Raw genomic sequence first — 21132 nt, 5'->3', positions numbered from 1 at the left:
TGCTTCCTTGCCTGCAAGTTACATCTTTAAATAAAATATTTCTTTAAAAAACATATACATACAGTGAACTCCCCTTTAAATCCTATGCATTCATTTTTATTTATCATATTCATTGCATCTAGTGGGAATCAGCAAAACTGTGTGGGCATGCAGTAAAATGTGTGAGTACCTCCTGTGGATTATATTAGTTGGTTTCACTGCTTAGAAACAGCATGAAAGACAGAAGACACTCCCCAGCTCTCCAACAAATGAAGATAAGAGTCAGTTTGGTGTCAAAACAAATTATGGTGGAAAAAATAGTTATGGCATATTTAGGAATGTAAAAGCACTCCTGTTTACCTTTGCACTGCTTCTTAAAATTGTTTACAGAGTCACACCTTTTGATGTGTTCTTTTTAAATGATTATCTAAATAATTTACGATGACATGGATCATTGTGTGCCCTGCAATAGATTTGGTGACCTTTCCTGGGTGTATTCCTGCCTCTCGCTCAATGCATGCTGGGATAGGCTGGATGGATGGTGAATGGTGGCAGTGATGCAGAACCTAAAATTATCTTCAGGTTGTTCTTTCCTGCTGTCTGTTATACTGGTTGCTGGAGAGATGGACAATATTGTAGAATTGGAGGACACCTTAAACTCATTGAAAACCATTAAACTATAGGCTAATACATTACTTCAGGGCCAAGTGTTGTGGCACACTGGGTGATAGTGACATTCTGTGTACTCTGGTATCTGGTAAGAGGTGGAGGCATTCCAAGGCAAAAAAAGCTTTTATCTTCTTCTTTTTTTTTGTTGTTTAGTTAATTTTAACGGAGCAGTTCAACGAAACACCTGACGTTTCAGCCAAAGCCTTTCTCAGTTCATCTCGTGTGGTGATCTATTGTTATAAGTAACTCATTTATTTATTTATCTGCAGAGAACCACCTCCCCTTTTTTGTCGTACAGTGCTTTAGTATCCCCTCTCAGTCAACAATGTGTGCCAGTTGTGGAGAGCAGTCATGTTGTACTTCTTGTGTGAAAAATTCTATTTCATGAGTGCATGTGGCTGGAGAGATCTTTTCTGTCTTGGTGGCATTTTGGTAATTCTTTTTCATTTCAAGTTTCTTTGTGTTTTTTTTTTTCTTGCCACCGAATGCATATTCACAGACACACAAGTGACTAAGTAGGCTGTGTGTGCGCACGTGTGTGTGTATGTGTGTCCGTGCATGTGTGTGTTTGTGTGTGTATGTGTAAAAGGCATCGTATTGAATGTGTTGATTAATAAGAAATAACTGGTATGTCTCCCTGTCACTGCGTCAGTTTGCTGTTTGTCTAGAGAAAACTTTTGTGTCTGACTTTCAGACAATGGGTGGCTTTGGCTGCCTTCGCAGGCTGTCAGTCACTGCGTTTTCTGCCCTAGAGAAACATGGGAGTTTTAAAAGTGGCCCGGCGCAGCTGAACTCTTTGCTTAAGTGCAGGGTTATGTAAACAGACAACAGCTTTGCACTTTTTGTGCAACTCCCCGTCTTCGACTCTCACCCTCCTATTCGTGCGGCTTCTTCCATTCAGCTGCTCTGGACTCATTTTGCGTTGATAAACCAGCTGATTTTAACAACTGCATTTCTTCCTTTTTGCTGCTGTATTTTCTAATGGTGGAAATGTAGTCCGTAGCTCTGAATGTGACTGTGTGGGATCGTATTGTTGGTGCAAACGGGCAGCCGGCTGAACTTGGCGCCCCCGGTCTGAGCGGTCAGTTCTGAGCGGCCCGCTCTGGCAGGTGGACGGGTAACGGAGGTTGCTGCGATAACCCTGGGAATGTTTAACCGCTGGAAAAAAATTAATCCCTAACCTTGTGGTTTTCAACCTTTTTCCACGAGGCCCGGCCCTCACCGTAGGACGACTGGGACCCCTTCCCAACAGAGCCAAACAGAGCATGCTATCTGTTCGGCTGTAAATTAACCACTGCTTAGACAGACCTGCCACTTTCCATTCTGTCCATATCGCAGACGCCGCTGATCTTTATGTTCAATGCCTGCTTACATGGTATTGACAAGTTTTACCGAAATTACATAGCATTCTGTATTTTAAAAAAAAATTAATGCCCTTAGAACTTGGCCCTCGATTGGAAAGCCTTTGCTGTAATCTACCCTTCTGCTGGTGGATGTAGTTTGAGGAATTCTTACCAAATGAAGAGACATGTTTTAGCATTTCTTTTTTTTGTGTGTGTAAAGTTACGTGTTAAGAAAATGCAAGGCGTGGCTGTGAAGGTTATGTTTAGCGGGGTGTGATGCAAGCGGCTCTATCAACAACACCAGTAGCCATTCATAGATTAGTGTACATTTGCTGCTTCCCTGAGAAAATGACAAGTGAATAGAGGCTTTTACATATTTTACAACTTCAAGATAATAGCATTGTGGTCTTCCTCTCCATGTAGCCTAACTGAAAACAAACAAGAAATTCTTGGTTTCATGTCCCTCCTTTTTCACCTCTGTGTTTGACACTCTCTGAACAATGGGCTTCTTTGTTTTTATGAGAGGGAGTTACCGCGGCTGTTTTGTCAGATCTGACATACCCTGTCAAGTAAGTCTTTTTTTACTAGTGATGCTGTCAGGCAGATTTTTTTTTGGCACATATTAGCCTAACACCAACTTAAGAAAACGATTTCATAAAAGTGAGTTCAGACTTGAGAGATTCAGTGGTTGCGTGTGTTCACGCTAGCTGCACCGTGTCTGTTATGAGCTGAGTTGTTGTGGTCTCATTTTATCATGACTTAAATTTTTGCGCGTTGTCATGTGGGACCGCTTCGCTGAGGCCTCTGGGACGGACGCCTGAGGCACATTTTAACGGCTCTTAATCACCCAAAGGTGGTGATGTTTCCGCGGTGACGCAAACCTGTCATGTGTAATCCTGTTGGCTGGAAGCTCAGCAGGAGGATGGAATGGCAGATAACGCGACATCCTCTTCATAAGTCCCCTTCCTGGCAGCTGAAGCTCCAGGTCCCCTTAAATATTTCCCACAATGCACTTCATCTAGAAGTAGGCAACCACAAGCAAGAGGTCTCTCCTATCTCCTCATTCGAGTTTTGACAAAAAAAAAAAAAACGGTATTTTTCTTCCTGGAAAAATGCAGCGAGAGAACCATATAGCTAGACACATCTGAAAATATGCTTTTTAAAAAATTAAAAACGATGCTCTTATCTGTCTTGTGCCTATATTAGGGCATGCAGGTCCCCCCACTGTTCCCCTTTTTCAAATGAATCGGCACAGAGACGTGTTTGAGCTCGCTGTGCTTTTAGTCATAGCTATTTTAATGAAGGGCCTATATAGACTGGTGCTGAATATAGCTGTCATATAGTATCCCTATTACTAGCATCACCCCGGGCCTGTGCCATTGTGTGGTCGTGTTAACTATTTTAGGTGTGGAAACATGTCAAACGGTGTGTGAGGGTGAGTGCAAGTGTTTGTATGTGTGGGTGGGATGCTGGGGGTGTGGGGTTAGTGATAGGCATTAATGACTAAATGTTCAAATAAAAGCATCACTGCCATCCAGGAGCCATCAGTATAATTATTGCAATAAACTGTAGAGTGTTGTCTAACCTCCACACCAGAGAAAGCTCTTTCGTTGTGAGCACCTGTCAGTCAACACTCACACATTTCCATGAGTATGTATGGTGTGCAGTAGTGATTGTCGGGACATGTTGCCGGATGTGTTCTTAAAATCACCCCGTGAGTAACCTGAATGATGCCTATCATTATCACGGAGTAGACGGTTTAACTTGGAACGATTTTTATCATTTTACGTTTATCGTCACAATTGCAGGTTCTTAGTGGGAAAGGAGCCTTAATTTTGTGTAGATATACTTTATAACGTTAACCAAAACCTGTCATTACACAAGAATGGCTGCACATTCGCACGTGGCAATGTTTGTAAGTAGAGCTTAGCCTTTACAGGATGACTGGTTCAGGTGAAGTACTCCAGTCTAAGGTACAGCACCACTGGCCCACATCTGGGGCTTTCACTCCGTGGTCCCGCATTCTGAGTGCTGTACCACCGCTCAGTTTTACTGGCTTTTTGTCAGGGTGTGTGGGGGGAAATGACATCACGTTTTTGTCTCAGGCATTGTGCTGTGTGTGGATGGGGACTGTGGTGGAAAGCCATTGAGATGATGGAGTGTTTCTCAGCACGTTTGGAAAACAGCTCTTTTAACTGCGTGCGTCACTGCAGCGTTTATTCTTGGGGTGGTGGGGGGTGCGGGGTGCGGGGGGGTGTGGGGAGGGTGTCTTTAATGACATAATGACAGCCTTTTTAAACTCAGTATTCCCCTTTGTCTTTTGATTTGTATAACTTGTCATTATCCCATAGGGAGTAACTAGGCCGCTCTCTCTCAAAACCCCGCCTCCCTCACAAGCTCATCTCTTGCATTCATTCCTGCTCCTTTCAACTCCCATGGATGTAAAGGATCCCAACAAGGCTTTGTCCCACTCATATATTTCTCTACGTGACACCGCTCCTCCATGGATTTCCATGGCAACTTGGATTTCTTAGGAAGCACTTCCCCTGTTAGCCCGGATCAAGGTGTCCCTGGAATTTGGCATTAACAACTTCCTTTTGTTTTCCAAAAAAAAAAAAAACGAAGGTTCTGGGTGTCTCCTCAGACTGCAAGGGACATAGAATCCCTTTGCTTCTCCCTTCTTTAAATGGCGAGTCTTTCACCCCCCGCAGACCTTCTTGCTCTTTGTCTGATCTGACCTTGGATGCTGCTTGTCCTGTCAGTGCTAAAATCAGACTGGACCCCGTGGTGACCCCACACTTAGCTGCCGTACCACAAATGGTCAAAAGACTTAGAAATCAGCTTTATAAAGTTTTGAAAGCCTGAGAACAGTATGGAAGGTAGGTGTTATTGACAGCACAGCTTGACCATGTTTCCTTCAATTTAAGCGAACTTTCCTGTCAAGTGATCAGACAGACTTGTAGGAATTTATAGTTCACTCAAGCAGTGAAAGAACTCTGTGACTCCAGGAAGCCGCTGGTGTTTTCAGGGAGTCACTCCTTTCTTTGCGTGGCTGTCATTGTTCAATAATAGGGTTAGGCTGGCTATTTTTACACCGCACTCTCTTTTCACAGTTTTGGGAGTCTGCTTCCATGGTGGCCTGTAAACTCTGGCTTACGCTCTGCAGCAAGCTGTGTGCTCTGGGATTATTGATTGATTGCTGGTTCAAAGAACACGCAAACTCTCCGGTTCATTCCAAGAGTGCATTTAGATGCGTTGAAATATCTTCTAAAGCAGGGATCAGCTGGGGTCTAATCGAATTTTGGCCCAACCTTCTAATCATAGTTTGAAAACCTGGTACCGAAGGGGGACCTTCTTCTCTGTGAGAGGCCTGTTTGGATGTGTGCCAGGAAGAGCCCGCCAGTTCTCAGTGCTGCTTTAGTAACCGGTTGTTGGCAAGGTGGGTCAAAGTTCGGAGCTAATCGCGCCCCTCGTTATTTCGCTAATGAGGGAACACATGGGACACACCCGCGCTCTGTCAGAGGCTCACGCACTGAAACGAATGTGCCCGTACATGCACACGCGCAGAAACAGTCGTGCACGCACGCAGGCACGACTGCTGTACCTCGAACCGGCTGCTATTTGAATTAACGAAGGGCTACGTCCTGCGGGCAGGTGTGTGTCGTAGCGAGGGGAGAAAATGGCCGGAACTCCCCAGCGCGGTAATCGAAAACCTGAGGTTCATCCCAAAAGGCTTCCGGGCACAGTTAATCCAGACCGTAAGCAAACAGGAGCACTCCAAATAAGTGAAATTCCCAAACATTTCAAAACTAGCTGCTAGCCTTTATTCAGTGTGGAGTGGGGTTACTGACAGGTAAAGCTGATGTTTTGTTGTGATATACTCGCTTATGCATGAAGAGAAAACCCTGCTCTTTCATACATTCACAGTGGCCATCAAAGCAGATAAAATCCTTTCAGATGTTTTGTGCGTGCGTGTGTGCGTGTGTGTGTGTGTGTGCGTGTGTGTGTGTGTGTGTGTGTGTGTGTGTGTGTGTCTGTATGTGTGTGAGAGAGCGTCTGTCCATGTGTGTGCAAGAGAGAGTGTCTGTGCACCTGTGTGTGTGTGCGTGCGTGAGTGTTTGTCCGTGTGTGTATGTGTGTGTGTGTGTGTGTATGAGAGAGAGAGCATCATGAGTGTGTGTCTATGTGTGTGCATGTTAGTGCATGTGATTGTGTGTGTATGTGTGTGAGAGAGAGAGAGTGTGTGAGAGTGTGTGTGTGCATGTGAGAGAGAGAGAGTGTGTGAGAGTGTGAGTGTGTATGTGTGCCTGCCTAACTTGTAACCAGTATGGGGTGCACATATTCTGGGGTGCGCACTGCAGTTTTATGCTTGAATGAGACACTCGGGGGAAATATTCTGCTGGAATCTCTGTGGGTCGCGTTGGGTGATAAATGATGAAGGTCACTCTTGGCGAGGGCCTCTGTTAATCACATATCGCTCTAATTCGGTTAATATTCTGGCGGCCTGATCTACGGACTGCGAGACGCAGTTCTGCCGTGTGCAGTGGTGTGAGACTCATGTCGCCATAGCGACTCCATGTTCAGCAGTGTCACTAAAGGTCAGCGCATGCCTGGAATGTCCTCAGACTGTTGAAGGAGTGCCGTCATCGTCTTTCTAAGGTTTTTAAAAGTGTAGAGGCCCCGAAAGGTGGCTGTCATTGGCAGTTCAGTTTGGTTGCGTTTCCTCAGTTTATTGTGAAGTTGAAACTTGCAAAAAAGGCTCCTGATTCACAAATGTTTCACCCGAAAGTATTTGGCTCCAACGCGCCAAGCGTGTATGAACCTAGCCTGGCAAGGGCTGTTCATTGTCTCATCAAACCAAACGCTTCCCTCCAGTTCAGTTTCGCATTCTTGTGTAATTGTTCCGTGATCACGTTCAGTGATAATACCGGATGAGTTTGGGGGTCAAATGCCAGACATTTTAAACCGGGCAGGGTTTACGGAAAACGTCTTCATTGAATGGACACCTTAAACGCGTGACAGCCAAGTAGTACATGCAGGGATTAGGGCTTCTGGAATGAGAATTAGCAAAGACACTTTTTTGTGTGTGGGGATAATGCCTGTCATACAATGTCATTAGGCACACTAAGAGGACTGAATCCATAGGGAGCTGACAGCCAATCAGAACGACACCCTGTTGATTCATGAGTAACAGAAGTTTGAGGAAATTGCAAGTGTCTTGTATCATCATAGGGTTTGGTTCTTTTGTTCTCCCCCCTGGGTGCTTTTGAGAAAGGGGGGTTTTGAATTTCAGTAGAAAATACATACCTGACTGCCATCTTTTTTTTTTTTCATCAGAGGTCTCATGTTCCCATGACTGTAATTCCACCCTTTTTAAGCGACTCTCTGCCCTTGATGTTGGAGGGTCAAATTTTGGGGCACAAAGCCTATAGGCACACCGGTGACTGCATGATGAATAGACAGAGGTATGTGTAAATGGCTATGTGTTGCAGGCAACCTCCTGGAGGGATATCATCACTGGGCCTCTGGTAGATTGAGTTTTGTTTCAGGCTGTTAGTCTTGACTGATCTAGAAACAGTGCTTCAGAAGATCTTCTGCAGTTTCTGCAATTACTGCTGTCTACCTCAATGGTTGAGGTAGAATAAATATGCTGGAAAATTCTATTCTGTCTTACTCAGTGGCTTATCTAGAAAAATCTATAAACTGTCATTCAGAGAGGATTACAACACCAACATGGTGTGCTACATTAAATACATATGACAGGAGCACCAGAAACAACAGGGACATGGGTAGTGAACTAGGAGTAATCATCAGGTGCATAAACAAAAAATATGAACAAGGAACGTTTTCCTTTTTAGCATACACATGGTCTGTTCACATGGTCCCAATCTGTGGTGCTAGAGCACAATCTTACACTTGTGGGGCCAAACAATGATTTGTAGCGGAACAATACTGTATTCTATTTATGACTTATTAGCATTTGAGCTGATTGGGTATTGAGTGCTATCTGTCAGAAATGACCGTGGTTTCATGGTTGGCTGCACTGTAGTACCACAGTGGTCTGGCAGTAGGTGGTACCACAGTGGTCTGGCAGTAGGTAGTACCACAGTGGTCTGGCAGTATCTGGCAGTTGGTAGTACCACAGTGGTCTGGCAGTTGGTAGTACCACAGTGGTCTGGCAGTAGGTAGTACCACAGTGGTCTGGCAGTAGGTAGCACCACAGTGGTCTGGCAGTAGGTAGCACCACAGTGGTCTGGCAGTAGGTAGTACCACAGTGGTCTGGCAGTATCTGGCAGTTGGTAGTACCACAGTGGTCTGGCAGTTGGTAGTACCACAGTGGTCTGGCAGTAGGTAGTACCACAGTGGTCTGGCAGTAGGTAGCACCACAGTGGTCGGGCAGTAGGTAGCACCACAGTGGTCTGGCAGTAGGCCTGCTGTGGTGGCCCAACTCTCTAATGCAGAAAAGGGCCTTTAGAGTGAGCGCGAGAGTGAGGAGGAAACTGGACGTCCGTGTTCAGGAAATGCTCCTCCGTCGGACGCGGTCCCGCCCTGGCCCCCGAGGTCTCCTGGCCCCGGACCCCCCCGGCCCCGCGGCTCTCTCTCTCAATGGGAGGAAAGGGAGGGGGACCCGGCGAGAATCGCGGGAAACAGACCTTCCGGCAGCTTGCGCTGACGCGCGAGGGTCACAGCTGGATTTGTAACCCCTGTAGCTCCGGATCTCTGCACTCTCCTTCGCAAGGAGCATATGACATTTTTCAAACATTTAAAGGTGATCTTTAAACATTTAAATATTTGAAATCCTTGGAATGTACTGTTTTTAATGGGCAGGTAACAAGCATTCATCTCCCTTGATTTGGGGCTGCAGAGTAGCAGACATTTGTAAACAGCACTGGGGTTCAGAGTCTGACTCATTCTGTCGACAGCAGACCTGCAAACCCTGTAGAGTGCGAGTGTTGGCCAGAGAGGCAGGGTTTCGGTGGAGAGGACCGTCCCCGTCTCAGTGTATGGGAGCGTGTCTTTTGCTTCGCCCCCAGCAGCCGCGCATGCCGCGCGCTTCTGTGACGCAATGCCTGCGCGGTTCAGCGTGGGGGACTGTGGAGTTTGCTAGAACATGCCCGAGAGGATGCTAGCTAGCGGCTCTATACTCTTTGAACAGAGCGCTTGACAGAGAAAATTGCTGGGATGAGACAGGCTAAGTTAATGATGATTTAGCATTCCAAATTGATATTTGGGATATGTTTTTTTTTTTTTAATGCTGAAAAACCAGATATGTATACACATATATCAAATACACACACACACACATACATTCTGTATGCTTATATTTAAGCATAATGTAACTGTTTTTGCTGACAGGTTATACTGTTTACCACTTTAATAAAGGAAGAGATGTGTTTTGGTGCCGCTCTTGATGTGGTGACTAATGTATCATCAGTAGGGGCCTCCATTGTGTCTTGCATTTTTGGCGAAATTCAGTTCGGACAGAATCTTGGGGGAACACAGCACAGTGTGTGACAGACAGAACGATGCCTTTTGTCAGACAACAGTGTCCCTGTGTGTACTGTCGGAAGGAGCCAAGGCTCTGGTACTCTCAAGGTTCTCATGGAAAAAAAAACTTTAATCAGTAGTTTTCTGTGCCCCGAATCAGTCACATGGTTCAGTGGTTACATTATTAACCGGCCCAACTTGATTTCTCTTTAATTACCTTCGCTGTGCGCTACAGAGGTTATGTGATCACCACTCGATTGTAACCCTGTCTGTCTGTCTCTGCGTTCCTTTCAACAGTTGATCTGTAACGGTAAGTACAGATTTGGATGAGGTGGGCTGAGGCGAAAACATACATGCTTTTGGGGAAAACATAAATTGTAAATAATTACAATTAATAAAATTGGCTACAGTGCACTCCAGTTTTCGTGGTGGTAGTGTGGATGTCCAGGATGTCCTGTAGACGTACAGGGGACGGCCGACGCATGCCTGCTCTCCGCTGGGGTGTGTGAAACAGAGATAGGGCTTTCCCTCCGTCCCCGTCAGCGCTGAGCGTCGAGCGGCTGCTCGGTCCCGGGTCATCCCCGGGGCACTGTGGGCCCGAGGGGGCGGGTGCGCTGCGTCTCGCTCGCCCGCATACTTGGCGAATGGCGTGGCCGCGTAGCTTTCTGTCTGTGCAGGCGTGGGGGCTGGGGTGGGGGGGGGCAGGAGTGTGTGCGCACGCCGTCACGGCAACACGTAAATCAAAAGGCTGCATCTCCCAGGGGCGTCCCCGTGGCGACCGAGCGGCCCGCTCCTCCCCACTCCGCTCGCGGCCGTGTGGATGCCAATCCTCGCCGGCGCTTCGGGGGATGGCGAAGGACGGCCCTGGAGCGGGTCGCCCGGTAACCACGGGCCCCCCTATCAGGTAGCAGAGCCTGGGAATGAGGCGGACTTCCTGCTCTGTGTAACCCACACCGCCTGTCTTTGGCATCGATACCTGTGTGTTTAATATCAGTGGAATTTCAAGCGAACCCCCCCCCCCCCCCCGCGCGCGCACACATGCCTCCTCCCACACCTCTCCCTTCTTTCTTCTTTCTGTGGTAGTCTCTGTTCCCCTTATGCAAAGCCTGTGAATATATCTGTGGTGGCAGAGGTGGCTGCTGGTGGGCAGTCCACTGCTGATGCTGTTATTGTACTGGCTTTGTGCGTCTCAGTTCTCTGTGCTCATTCCTGGCTAATTTCTTCTTACGCTGTTCGGAAGGGTTTTTGGGGCTTTTTTCCGATAAGGGGTGACGTTTCACCTCGACCTGTCGGCTGCCTTGTAATGTAGCAGGAATCCCCGCCGCAGTGTCCAGCATTCCGATGTCATGTCTGGCATTCCTGATTCCGGTCGCTGAGCATGCAGGAATATCGAGAGGGCAGTGCCCACTCCTTGAGCCTTGTGCTTCACTGAGTGTTTGTATGTGGCGGCTGTAACTGGGTTTCGGTTTGTGTGGTGTTTTTTAGGGTTACATACAGATACATCAGGACAGACCCCCTCCTTCAGTGGGAGAAAAGGTCCCTCCACTTAATCCCCTTTCCCAAGATGCACTCCTTCTATATCTGAGGCCGCCGTGGAAACGTGAACTCTTCGCCGGGCGTGGGGGTGTGATCTTTGCTCCTGTCGCCGTTCCCCTCCCTCTCGTGGAATGCCCTGGAAAGAGGCCGTGTGCTCTGGTTGCAGTATGGATTCATTCCTGCCTAAACATATAACTATGCGTGGGGAAAAAAAAAAGTTATGTCTGCATTGACAGGATCCTCTCAAGATGAACGCTTCTGTTGGGCTGAGGAGGTCATTAAGTTCTTGCTTGAAAAGAAAATAAACCGAATGTGATTTTGTCCTTGGGGGTCTGCTTTGAAAACGTCTAAATTACACCAGAGATAAAACTACTCCGACTGCCTGGCTTTTATTTAAGACATCTGTTTGACGTCTGATGTGGTGAAAATGTAAAGCATTACCATCTGAAGTTTCATAACCTGCTTGTGAACTGGCTGGAAACTTCCGGCAAAACACACAGCTAACTATTACATTTGAAATCTGGGAAATGAAAAATGATCGTTATCTCTGGTCTTAGAAATTCACTTGAGCGTGTCGGTGTTTTGGCTGAGGGCTGTGTTTTAGTGGCTAATTGTATGGCTTTGGAAGCACCCCCCCATTGATGGAGCGATAAGAAAACACCCTGTTACCACAGCGATGACCTGTTAGCTAATAATCAGTGCTTGTGTTTAAGGTGTGGTTGAGTAACTGTTTTGTTCCCTCACACAAACACACTGCGGTTTCCAGTTTACAAGTGCAGGCTTCAAGATGTTTCTGTCAGCGGTCCGGTCTACAGTTGCAGTATTCAGACCATCTTGATAATGGTAGCCCAAAAGGCACAAAAGCACTATGGTAGCCCAAAAGGCACAAAAGTCTTTTCAGGTTTCTGAATTAATTTTGCTTTTCTAATTTTAATTACTGTTTTTTTTCAGTTTTGATAATTGCCATTTTGTGCATTATTATTATTTTTTTTAACTATGGATGTTTTGCAGATTGCTTTCAAATGTCAGCATTTTGTTTTCTGTTTTTTTAAATGTAATTATAATAATTTGAATTAGCTGCCTTTTCAGGAGCTCAAGTTTTATGGCATGGAGGGCAGCAGACATTCTTCCATACCTGTGTACTGTAAAGGTAGTCAAACCCATCCATCTGTTAAGGTTTGAGACTCCACATGCACACACTAGGAGATCTTTCTCTTCTTGTTAAGAGATCTGTACTTACATAGCATACAGTATTGATCCCACCAACTTTGAGTTTTAAATGCGATGGCGTGTCTGGTGTTTGAAGTTGCTGTTTGCACACAGTGTACACTATTCTAAGCTAATATAAAGTTTGCCATTAACCTGACAGTTAAGGTATTTATTTGACCTTGGCTCAGGCCATATACCATTTAATGGAACATTATTGTTCTTAATAGAATACTGGGCGTTGCATTGGTCCTCCCTCATTCACCATGAATGGGTGCTTTGTGACGTCATCGCTGGAAAGTTCCGCATTCCGGTGTCAGCTCTCGCATTCCGCTGGTGTTACAGATAAGACTGACCGTGTAGCGCAGGAGTGAGGAGCAAGGCCTCTGTTGAAGGAAATAACCCTTAGCAACCGTGAGCACTCCAATGTGGTTAGGCGGCTTTGTGGATTGATTGTACCCCCCAGTCAGTCCCCCATTGCCCCACACACAGTGCAGTTCTGTTGCCTCTCATACCTCCCTCAGGCTGGTAACTAGATCTGGGAATGGCAGCTCTTCAGTAATTAAGGGAGAGTCTCATGAGAAAGGCCTCAGGTCACCGCTGCCTGGTGGTCCATCCCGCTAAAGCACAGTGTTGTGGTGCAGCGATGAGCCCTGCGGTCTGATATTGAACGTGGACAGTGCCAGTGCTGACCATGTGGAGCAACACATTACTGGCCGTAGGTTTCAGCCAATGGGAGCTTTGGTGGATGTTGCGCTGGTGAGAAGGGCCTTTGGGTAGGGGTGCCACTAGGAGGGTTGGGGGGAGTTAGGATGATTCCAGAAGCCCTGACTGACAGGGGCTCTCAAGAAATATCACAACTTTGGATTTTCAGAGGTGGTGGGGCCCAATGTGAGATCTTTTCATGGGCCCCAAAAACCGTGGTGGTGCCCTTGCCTGCGGGTATGATTAAGCCTTTACATACCGGCAAAAAAAATGAGCAAAAATAGCATATTAAAGTTGGTTCAACAACAGAAGCACCTTAAATAACTGCTTTGGCAAGGACGCTGAGGAATCCTGTACACATTAGTTGTTAGCAGTATATAACTGCTCAGCTGAAGTTATGGAGGTTCTTCAGCTTTCTACAGAGAGGGAGATTCCGGAGGGTGGGGTTTTGCAATCCAAAAGCTGCAGAATTCCTTCAGAAATGTGCTGAAAAAAACACCTGTCTGGCAATAGGATGGTTTTCATTGCTGAACATTTTTCCCTGTAACATGATAAGTGGAAAAACCGCAATACAAATGAATAAATGAAAAACTGTGGAGGAGGGGAAGTGAAAAGGTAGATATGTCATCGATCTAGTCTTTGCCATTCAAATGATTTGTTACACTGGGGGGGGGGCTGGACGATGCGTGCTTGTTTTGTCCCATCTGATTGTGAGTGAGCAGGCCTCAGTGAAGTGTGGGCTTTTTTGTCGGGCGAAGCAGCTGGCAGCACTGCCTCCGCCTTTAACCAACAGTGCTGCTCTTCAGAGTCTGTCGTACTGTACCGGCTGAATGCAGGCAAATTCCTGCTTGGATTGCTGGCTTTGTTAAGGCCTCTCGCCATGGTGCTGTGCCCTCGGTCCAATGGGGCATGGGGGGGGGGGGGTGACCCAGTGAGACGGGCATTGTGGGACGGTCTGCCGTGGGCTTGGGTCCAAAGTCCACAAGACATTGAGGAGCACGCTGCCCCCATGATATATATACACATATAGGTTTTCAAGTTATTCATCTACTAACTTTATAAATATTTGGTGGTATCTCATCATAGGCTACATTCTGAACATGCATTATATTGCACACTGTACAGCTTTTGTAATGTTCTGTGCAATGTACCCTTCGTAATTACAAACACTGACATTGTGTGGAAAGTGGCTAATTGGTGTTTTCTAATGCGGTACACGCAGTGCGTTTTGCTTGCAGGGGTGTAAACCCCTGTCAGCAGTGGCGGTTTAGCAGGCGCTGGCTGAGGCCAAGCACAGGCATATCGCTGTTCTCCTGTCCCAGTGTCCACTCCTCGAAACCGCCAGACCGCCAGCCCGCCATGCTTTTAACGTGAAGTGCTTTTTTTTGTGTGCTGCATTTCTTGTTTGCGATTCTTAATATCCTTTCAATTTTTTTAAAATTGAGAAGTGTCAAGTCTGTGAGATTTCGCTCAACGCCGCGCAGTTTCTCGTGAGGCGTTTTGTCACATGTCCGGGGGTATTTCTGTAACCCTCGAGGTATTTTCGGTTTCTCGGATAACGTAGGCTCACGTGGGCATCCGAGCCAGTCTCAGGTGACTTCCGAGTCTGTTAATGCCGGTAACCATGGCGATGTTGTGACTGAAAGCACAGTGTGTATAATTTCATATCCTTAATGTTCCTCTCCAGAGCAATGAATGCTTGACTTCCCTCATAATTTCCATTGTTTTACAGCCACTTGTTTGACTTGTCTCAGACTCACTACTTCTGGTTTCTTGTGCTGTGGGTTATCCAATTAAAGCCCCTTGAGCTGTTGAGATTTCCACAGTTCTCATCTTGTTTGAATCAGAATCAAGGCGGAGATGCAGTAGAGCAACAGCACACTGTGACATAAATTGAACTAGGTGTTCCGTTCTCTTCCTGCGCTGAGCATCTCATTGTTTTATGTCGTCATTGTGCACTTTACAGATTGTATGGGATGGAGTTATGAAAACTCTAAGTCAATGAAAAGAAAGCAGCGCAGTGCTGCCCTCTAGTGACGGCTATTGGAACGAGCAACAAGGTATAAAGTTTCTACCAATATACTGTACTGTGATGAAGACAGTGACAGGACCGGCGGGTGACTAAAGCCGCGTTTCCACCAAAATTACCCGGAACTTTCAGTCCCAGGAACTGCTTTACCAGGAACTAAAAGGTTCCTTCAGCCAATGGCTGTCTGCGTTTCCACCGGGGTCTAAAGTCCCGCGAAGATTAGGCAAATTAGCCCACTGACGTATGGAAAAGCGACGTTGTCGTCGGTCCATCTGTCATATGATTTTTTCTGTAAGCCCATACTACCACCGAAGTAGCCTACATTATTTTCTAATAACCGGGACAGCCCGGAGGGGTTTATTCCACTTATATACAACGGGTTGCCAACAATGACTATATATGGTTACTTTTGTATTTATTGATTTTTATCGATTTAATCACATGGAATTGAAATATTCTTCTGCAGCCGTTTGGGCATATTTTACCGTTGTCAAGCAAAACTGTCGTTGGTAGTTGAACTTGGACCGTTATGCAACAAATAGGATATAACAGACCAATAGTCAGATTGTAACTGTTTTATATATCCTCTCAAACACATTCATTATGTTTTCATGCGAACATTCGCTTTCATGTTTTGACATCCGAAGCGACAGAATGCATTCACATTTCCAATATAACTGGCAACAACAGCAGAAAACATGCACACGTTGTAAACAATTTGCTGTTTGATTACTTTCTCATCGTCAATTCTATATAGGCTAATCGCAAAATGACAAGAATAGAACGAAAACTCGGACTTGCGTGAAATTTTAAATTAGTAGTGGTACAGCCACCGTTTGTTTTCCTTCGGAGTTACTGCTAGCCGAGCAGCGAAGTGTGCCCTCCAGATGCGAACCATGCACCATAAATTAGTCCATAGTCTTCCTGGTCTTTTTGTGAAATTGAAGAATGGCAGAGTAAAATTACGGCAGTCTGAAAAAGCTAAAGGTACTATTACTAGAATTAACCTGTTATTTTACCATGACAAAAAGTGCGGAAGGTGATTTCCAGTTTGCTTTTACTGTATCACCAATGTGAATTACGCAGAACTACCGCATACCTCACATAACTGTATCAAACGTTTTGATTCAATTACAATGGGCTAACAAAGAAAATCCGGAAGAAAATATTCAGCAACCGAATTAATCCGTTTGAATGTTTTAGTACGTAATATGCTGTCCCAGCACGAATGCTTAGCATTTTATAAAACGAATACTAAAGCAAGAAAAGAACAGAAGAGCACAGGTTATAATTCCAAGACGTTGGCAGGCTATAACCAAAACTAGGCTACTGCGCCGCATAACATACAAGTTTGATTTGAAGTTATTATGAAAATAAATCGGGTTGCGCCGGCATATTTTCAAACATGGCGGGTAATGGCGGAAAATAAATACAACACAAGAGCTGCGAGTACTCGACCAATCAGAAATGTTCAGCGCTGCAAGCTCCACCCAAAAGGTTCCTGTACTTTCGGAAAGTACTACCCCCGAGCAGGAACGTTTTGGGGGGTAAAACAAAGCCCCCAGAACTAAATTTAGACCCTAGTTCCTGCGGTGGAAACGCACTGAGTTCCTCAAAAGGTTCCTAGTTCCGGGGTATAGTTCCTGCGGTGGAAACGCGGCTTAAAATTCAGGTGATGTTTTCATTTGGTCACATGATTCCCGTGAAACGCTAAACCAATGCGAGAAAGAAAGTAAAAACCGAAAACAGAACGGGTCACGCGAGGCCTCGTTCGCGGACCCTCCTGTGCGTGTGCTGTCCTGATGCGTGCTCAGCCCAGCTCAGTGTACAGGATGTCCGCACTGCTGCCATTGGGCAGAGAACAACAGCGCAGGAAATGGAAAAAATGTCTTTTATGAGGATCGGATTCCGCAGATAATGGGAAATGATGTTTTTCTCGGGTAGTGGAATGTGAGAAATGTTTTTTTTTTTTTTCTTCTTTCAGTTAGCCATCAGAGACAGTGCAGGCACAGAGAGAGGAATGCTGCAAGCATGTTTTGAGTCAGAAGGTTCCTTACTTTATTGAGACCTTGTCCTTGTCTGTCTGCTTTGAACCATAGAAAGAAAAGAACTGAACTCTCTGGCCAGTGGATGTGCAGTTGGTGAGGTTAGAGGAAGCTTGTTTGGGTTGAAGGACAAGACTAAGAAATGCATTACTTTTTACCTGGGGACTACAGGAATTACTGTGCTTGCTATGATTAGTATTATTACTGCAACTAGCATTAGTAGTGATTTTATAGCACTATTAACACTGAGATAAAGGTCAATATAAATACTTCCTTTTTTATCATTACGGGAGAGGTAAATTAGTTTTTTGGAATCTGTATAATTATTAAATGGATGTTATTGCGAGCTATACATTGATTTGTTACACCTGTCCAGAGCTGCCACTGGAACAGATTTGATATGGATTGTGGGGTGCATCACTGCACTGCGAAAAGGTTTGAAAAGTTTTCATTGCAACCCCACATGCTGCAAAATTCTGTAATTTGGGGCATAATGCACTGTGGTACTATAATAATGTAAAATTCTGTCATTTGGGACATTACTTTGAATACTTTTACCAACCGGCCGTTTGTGGCACTATCTGTTGTCACACAGCAGTTTGATTTGGCCCCCTGCTGAGGCGTAGGCAGTGTAACACCAACCTTCGACCCCAGTCCGGGGCAGAACAGGCGAAGGGGAGGGAAGAGAACGTTACCGCGATCGTAAAAAAAAAAAAGCACCATCCCTCCTCTGTGCCCCGCCCACAGTCACGTGACCATTGTTCAGGTCTGTTTGGAGGACGGTCGTGCAGCAACTTTAACAAGGCCGCAGGGATCGCTTTCACCCTCTCCACAGGTATGTTTGTAATCCTAAGGTTACTGAAACTCTATCATAGTTACTGTGGCCTCTTTTCAGAGGCTGCCAGGTATGCCCAGAGTCGCATGGTGTTAATACGTCCTTATCTAAAGTAAGCAAGAACAAGAGGCCTAACCGGTATAACCAGAATGCATGGTTATACCTGATAGGCCATATCATTGTTTTATTCTTTGAAGTTAGCGTGTAACGTACATTAGCCTTCTTAATTATTGTATGAGATGAAAATAATCATACGCTACGTGATTGGGCGATCAGGCCTGGCTCACATTTGGCTTTGCAGTTCATCCCAAAGCTGTCGGATGGGGTTGAGGTCAGGGCTCTGTGAAGGCCAGTCACCAATCTTGACAAAACCATTTCTGTATGGACTTCGCTGTGTGCCCAGGAGCATTGTCATGCTGAAACAGGAAAGGGCCTTCCCCAAACTGTTGCCACAAAGTTAGAATCGTCTAGAATGTCATTACATTAAGATTTGCCTTCACTGGAATTAAGGGGTCTGGCCCAGACCATGAAAAACATCCCCAAATGTTTGGTCTCAGATGTCCAGATACATTTGGTCATATAGTGTATTTCCCTTGCTATTTTGAAATAACAAACAGCTTGTTAAGTTTAGAAGGTTTCAGGTCTTGAAATTTTCTTCCTTGCTTTAATTTATCCTGGATGTGTATGCACCGTACGCTGTTGTAGTAAAAATAAAAAAACAAAAGAACATGATAAAATGGCTGTCCGGTTAAGCCCCTGCAGGTTAGATCAGTGTGGAGGTTCCCTGGGCTGCGTGTCCCAAACTGCAGGACAAGACGCCCCACGGTGTCCCGCCTGAGCCTTGCGTGAGACCCTGCTTCTGCTGCAGCTTTAAGAGGCAGTGCTTCTGAGATCAGGGCCTGTGTCGTCATGGCTACGGCTGTGTGATGTTTAGTGAGGGGGGGGGTGTGTGGAGGGGAGGGGAGGGGCGGGGGTTGGGGGTGAGGGTGAGGGTGGGCGGGCGCTGCTGGTTTGAGGAACAACACGGGCGGCTTCTGGATCGTCGGAGGCGCGGGCAGGCGCGACGTCGCCCTCCTCTGGAGCCGCCGGGGCGCGCGGTGTTGGCGACGCGTTGCCGCCGTGGAGAGTTAAGAGGATTGTCGCCGCGGAGGCCCGGGTCTCCATTCTGAGAGCTGCTGTTTGTCCCCGCCGTGGCTGCGTAGATCCACCAAAGAGAGCACATCCCAAATAAACGCTATCCCAGTGCATGCCACACAAAAATGCTAGTGCCCTCTGATGGCCCCAAACTACACTGCGATGCATTTCACATTTCTCATTCAAAATACTCTCATCTGAAAAAAAATCCCATTAGTTCAATACGAGTGCAGTAGGGAAAGACGCATAGTTTATCTCTACCCTAACGCACAGATGGAACATAAAGGCAGCATACAGACTGAATACTGGGGCAAGCAGCAAAAAGGGAAATTCTCAGTTGAATTCTCATTCAATTTTTCATAAAATTTGAAATACTTTAATGATTTAAACATGTTTGACTCACAAGTTAAACTAAGCGACCAGTTATTGGGTTTAAAGATTGATTTGGTGCATCACAAACACTTGCACCAAAATCACTTTGCCCCATAGAATACTGGTGTAGCCTCATTTAATTCCTCTAGAGGGCAGGATAGGGTAGCTTTCATTGGGAAAGGGACTGAGGGAAAGGGACAAGGAGCAGAGAAAGAATCTTCAAGGTTCTGTTTCCATGGATAGGTTTATTTTTCAGCTTTTGTGTCGCCAGAATAAATTTTTTTTTAAAACTGGGATTTTTCTTTTCCAACTTTCCAACATTGAATCGCTCTGGTAGATTTTTTATTTGACAACTTACATTATATGTGTGTATTTTTTTGGCAATATGTGCTGTATGCGCAGTATAAAGTGGGAAGGGGCCCTTTGTGTTGTCTTTGGATCAACGTGTGACTCCGAGCTTCATCAAGAACCATTTATATTGAGAAGCAAGGGTCTGGAGTCCCTCGCAGTGCTGCAAATGGGTGGCACATGCGTCATTTAACATCCAGAATGTATGAATATTTTTACCTTTTTAACCTAATGACTTCACCGTTCAGATCCCCCTGACACACTTACCTAAGACTCGGTTTCGTAGTTTTGTGAAAATAGTTGCAGAAATGCAAATAGCTGCAATATGCGTAGACCTGGAGTAGACAAATGGCCCGGCTGTTCCTCAAACCCTTTGCCCTCCTGTCTGCAGTGAAGTCACTGGCTTATGAAAATTAAAGCAAAAGCTGAGGTCACCGATGCTGACGAGTGATGATGTTGTGTGCGAGAGGCAGAAACACGTGTCACTTAAAACCGGTTACGCAAAGTCAAGGACAAAGTGGATTGCGGTTAGATTTGATTCGGAGGGCTTTCGCCAAAAGCTTCTTCAAAAATCTCTCTCCCGCGTCCCACACAAAGTGCACTGCTGTTGTGTGGCGGAGCACGTTGGAAAGGAGACTATTAAAACACTTTGAAGTGCTGGAAACCTCTGGATGCAGGACTAATTGCATTATGGGAGTTCAGAGGCCCAAAATTACCTTCGCCGCCTTCGGCCTCCATTATGTCTGACTTTACGAGCTGAAGCCCGGTAATGAAAGGGGAATCTCTTCCCTAACCACCTCCAGCCCTTTGGCAAAGCCCCGTTTGCTTTGTGTTTGTCTGCGCCGGCCTGAAGATCCACAGAGGAGCCGATCTCTTCTTGTACCAGCCTGTCAGATAATTTTCTGAAGTGTCAGCTTTTTGTCACGTTAGCTCTGATCTGGCCCATTAAAGTGAAATCTGATGCTCAGGGCAGGCTAAGTCCTTTTTTTTTTTTTTTTTTTTTGTAAGGCAACACCTCCCCAGCTGAGCTCTCACCTCACCTGACTGTGCCGGTCTCTGCTTCTCCGCACGTGTCCTTCGGTCTTTCTTTCACAGCTTTGCTGAGGAGTCTGCTCCTTGGTCCAGTTTCACACGCACCGATTAAGCCTAGTCCTGGACTAAATTCACTCTTCAATGGAGATACTGCATATAAAACACAGTTTAGTCTGGGACTAAGCTCAGTCTGTCTGCGAAAGCAGCGTCTTATCTGTTTCTTTCACTTTGTTTTCTGGCAAGGGGAAAGCAGAGGGGGATACTGATAGGGACGGGGGCCACTGCGCCCAAAAAGCTGTGCTTGGGAATCGGGCTCCTGAACGGGCGGGAGGATTCGGGTACGGGTTGAGAGTCGGTCGCCCCGGGTTTGTGGTTGAGTGATCTCGTCTTTCTCCATCTGCAGCCCGAAAC

The 21132-nt window shown here is 46.0% G+C and overlaps 1 protein-coding gene across 2 annotated transcripts in view; it reads left to right on the top strand.

Annotated features, from left to right (window-relative positions):
* Window positions 1-21132, top strand: part of stox2a (storkhead box 2a) — a 78226-nt gene that overhangs the window by 2995 nt on the left and 54099 nt on the right. The window lies entirely within an intron of this gene.

Source organism: Anguilla rostrata, chromosome 5, assembly GCF_018555375.3.
Source record: "Anguilla rostrata isolate EN2019 chromosome 5, ASM1855537v3, whole genome shotgun sequence".
Taxonomy (NCBI): domain Eukaryota; kingdom Metazoa; phylum Chordata; class Actinopteri; order Anguilliformes; family Anguillidae; genus Anguilla; species Anguilla rostrata.
This window is presented reverse-complemented; position numbering and strand designations above follow the sequence as displayed.